This window comes from Cervus elaphus, chromosome 33 (genome assembly GCF_910594005.1).
Source record: "Cervus elaphus chromosome 33, mCerEla1.1, whole genome shotgun sequence".
Lineage (NCBI taxonomy): Eukaryota > Metazoa > Chordata > Mammalia > Artiodactyla > Cervidae > Cervus > Cervus elaphus.
In genome coordinates, this window is record NC_057847.1 from 14,058,354 (window position 1) to 14,062,949 (window position 4,596).

Sequence of the window (4,596 nt, forward strand, 5' to 3'; positions counted from 1 at the left end):
TGCGGCCTTTGCGACAGGTTGGTGCTGCAGAGCATTGTGGGTAGTGAGGAGCGGAACCCGGAAGCGAATCTGCGCCTGCGCTTATGCAGCGGCGGGCCTGGAGGGGGCGGAGACGAGACGTGGGAAAATGACTGCGCGTTACACGTGATGTCGCTCAGCCGCCTGGCCTTTGCTAGATTGCCGCAGGCTCGGTGACAGTTGGGGGGAACAGATTGGGACCCACTGCGTTTGTATTGTCCCTACACAGTCTGTGTCGCTGACGATGTGCGAGTTTTGCCCATCTTCGTCTGGGGTGGAGGCTCTTCCTGCCGGCTGGATTAGCAGTCATCTGTATTATCCCCATCCTGGATGACTACTGAGCATCGACAGCAACTCGGGGCTTGGAAGGCCAGGATACGGAGTTACCTTCTTCTCGTCCCCAGGTGGAGCAGGGCCAGCTTACTGGCGAGTGCCGCCTGCTTCAGATTATTGTGAAAGTTTCCTTTTGTTTGAGGAGTGCCTTACCGTGAACTCCTTTGGTGTATTAGGTTTATCAGGTTAATTTTAGGCTTTAGGAAAGTGCCTAGATGATTCCTAAAATCTTCTTTGTAATGAGAGGTTACCAAACCTACTTTGAGGGTGGAGGGCACATGTCAACAACTTTCTTTAAATGCTTCAGTTCAGTTCAGTTGCTGAGCAGTGTCTGACTCTTTGGGACCCCATGGGTTGCAGCATGCCAGGCCTCCCTGTCCATCACCAACTCCCAGAGTTTACTCAGATTCATGTCCGTTGAGTCAGTGATGCCATCCAACCATCTCATCCTCTGTTATCCCCTTCTCCCACCTTCAATCTTTCCCAGCATCAGGGTCTTTTCAGATGGGTCTGTTCTTCGCATCAGGTGGCCAAAGTATTGGAGTTTCAGCTTCAACATCAGTCTTTCCAATGAATATTCAGGACTGATCTCCTTTAGGATGGACTGGTTGGATCTCCTTGCAGTCGGAGGGGCTCTCAATAGTCTTCTCCAACACCACAGTTCAAAAGCATAAATGCTTCAGTGCTCAGCTTTCTTTATAGTCCAACTCTCACATCCATATATGACTACCTTATTTTTTGGGGAGACTTTATGTTTTGGGGAGGCTCCAAAATCATTGCTGATGGTGACTGCAGCCATGAAATTAAAAGAAGCTTACTCCTTGGAAGAAAAGCTGTGACAAACCTAGGCAGCATATTAAAAAGTAGAGACGTTACTTTGCCAACAAAGGTCCGTCTAGTCAAAGCTATGGCTTTTCCAGTAGTCATGTTTGGATGAGTTGGACTATAAAGAAACCAGAGCACTGAAGAATTGATGCTTTTGAACTGTGGTGTTGAAGAAGACTCTTGAGAGTCCCTTGGACAGCAAGAAGATCCAACCAGTCCATCCTAAGGGAAATCAGCCCTGAATATTCATTGGAAGGACTGATGTTGAAGCTGAAACTCCAATACTTTGGCCACCTGATGTGAAGAACTGACTCATTGGAAAAGACTCTGATGCTGGGAAAGATTGAAGGCAGGAGGAGAAGGGATTGACAGAGGATGAGATGGTTGGATGGTATCACCGACTCGATGGACATGAATTTGAGCAAGCTCCAGGAGTTGGTGAAAGACAGGGAGGCCTGGTGTGCTCAGTCCATGGGGTCACAAAGAGTTGGATATGACTGAGTGACTGAACTGAACTGAACTGAATCCAGAAACTAGTTGGCATAGCATACACACTATTTCATTTGGTTATCAGAGTGACATTGAGATAGGAGTTGTTACTGTTAGCATTTTAAAGTGAAGCACAGAGAAGAAGAAACATACTCAGGATTCTGATAAAGGCTGAGCTAGAAATTTCAACTTTGGCAGTTAAACTTCAAATGGGGGCAGAAGGAGGCTGGCCACAAACTTTAAAAGAATGCCATAGCCGGAGGACTTGTGCCAGAAACTGATTAGAGCCCAATAGGTCCAAGATGGTGGCTTACTCAATGGTAACAAATCAGATTGTTAAATCCATCAAAGACCGAAAGTGGGTGTTGGCCCAATTCCGGGAAATCCCTGCTCCTTCCCACAAAGGGTCTTCCCTGGTGGCTCAAATCATAAAGAGTAGTCTGCCAGCAGTGCAGAAGACCTGGGTCTGGAAGATTCCCTGGAGAAGGAAATGGCAACCGACTCTAGTATTGCCTGGGAAATTCCATGGACCGAGGAGCCTAGCAGGTTACAGTCCATGGGGCCGCAAAGAGCCCCACACGGCTGGGCAACTAACGCTTTTCCCCCAAATAGTGGAATAATCCTCCCACTCATTTGCCTATGAAATTACCCAGCCCATAAAAAACTAGCCATGCCGTGTTTCAGAGCCACTCTTTCTAATACGGCCCACTGCTGCACTCCTGTGGAATGTATTTCTCTCTAGGTAAATCCACTTTTTACCTATCGCTTTGTCTCTCACTGAACGCTTTCTGGAATGAGACATCTGAGCTTCATTATGTTCTGAAACCAGGTGAGTGATTTCAACTAAAAGACCATAGGTTCAAGTCCCAATCTCAGTTACACAGCTTCCACTTCAGAGTCTAAGTACATATCACTGATAATACAAAAGTAGGTGAATAAATGGGGCCTGTTAATATTTATACAAATCAAAATTGTTGTTTAGTTGCTAAGTCCTGTCCTACTCTTTGCAACCCCATGGGCTGTAGGCTGCCAGGCTCCTCTGCCCATGGGATTTTTCCAAGCAAGAATACTGGAATGGGTTGCCATTTCCTTCTCCAGGGGCTCTTCCTGACCCGGTGATGCTGAGCAGGGCCCTATGGGACTCCTGGGCATGAAGGCCTTTTTGTCTACCATTCCATGTAGGCATGACTGCAGCCTCTATGACCGTCTCCAAGTTCCAAAGGGTGGAAGAAGTGAAAGTCCCTCAGTCATGTCCAACTCTTTGTGATCCTATGGACTGCAGTCTGCCAGGCTCCTGTGTCCACGGGATTGCCCAGGCAAGAATACTGGAGTGGGTTGCCATACGCTTCTGCAAGGAATCTTCCTGACCCAGGGATCAAGCCTGCGTCTTCTCCATTGCAGGCAGATTCTTTACCATCTGGTCCACCAGAGAAGCCTGAAGGGCAGAACAATTGCTAATCAAAGGAGAAGCAGCAACAGAACCACCTGAGGTAAGATTAAAGGGACCAGAGACTCAAGATTAAGGAGACAGGACAACCTAAGATGCTGCACACACCCTAATCTCAGCAACCCCACTCTTTTGAAACTGCAGTAGGAGGAATGAAGAGTGTTACTGCCTTGATCCTTACACATACCCTTGCCTGATGATATAACCTCTTCCTGCTCACCAGGGAGGGAAGGGAAGAGAAAAGAATAGAGACTCAAGATCCAAAACAAAACCAAAGGTCCCTGGTGTGTGTGTGTGTGTGTGTGTGTGTGTGTGTGTGTGTGTGTGTGTGTGTGTGTGTGTGTGTGTGTGTGTGTGTGTGTGTGTGTGTGTGTGTCCCTGGTGGGGTGTGTGTGTGTGTGTGTGTGTGTGTGTGTGTGTGTGAAGGAGAGAGAGAGAGAGAGAGATTACCCATTATGTTAAAATTCCCACTTTAGAAACTAAAGGGGCAAGTTTCTCCTTTTCCCTTATCCCACAGAACCAGATCCTAGTTCCATAATTTAGGATTTGACGAACAGATTCTTCTTGACCCCTCCCCACCATGCCTAAGCTTTTAATCTCAAAGAAATGAGACAAGACTCAGAAATAGTTCTGGAGTCCTTCAGAGCATTAGAAGAATACATTGTATTACAAATCTAGTGGTGATAGGCTGGTGGCAGCATCTGCTCTATACTTTAATTACATCCTTTGCTATTATCTCTTGCTCTTTTAGTTTTCCTAACCTGATTTCTCCAGGTTTCCCAAAATTCTGAATATCCTAAGATTGCCAGATTCCTTAGATTCTGTGGGCAACATTTCCAGTAATTTTTTTTTAACTTACATTTGGCTTGATTTTAGTTGTTTGCACCGAAAGACACTTTTATGGGATGAATTATACGTGCCTTTCCAAATTTATCTGTTGAAACACTGATCTTTAGAACCACAGAATGAGACTGTATTTGCAGGTAAGGCCTTTAAATAGGTGATTAACTTAAAATGAGGCTCTCAGTTTGAGCTCTAATACAATCTCCTGGGTGTCCTTTTAAGAAGAAGAAGTTTGGACACACAGAGACATTAGGTATGCATGTGCAAAAAGGAAATACCACATGAAGACACGGCAAGAACGTAGCCATCTTAAGCCAAGGTGGGAGGCCTCAGAAGAAACCAAACCTGCTGATATTTTGATCTTGGACTTCTAGCCCTCAAAACCATATGAATATAAATTTGTGTTGTCTAAGCCACCAAGACTGTGATATTTTGTTATCACAGCATGCCAGTACAGACCTGAACTGATAAAGGACCAAAGTATGCTGTGGGTGTTGCTATTATGGTGAGCAGAGGCCAGACTACTAGTTTATCTAAATTCTTTTCATTAAGACAGGGTTAATTTGACTGGTCATGTAAGTTGCTGATGTACTTTGTGGCTTGAGGCAGTACATATTAGAAAGTATTTTGATTTAAATATT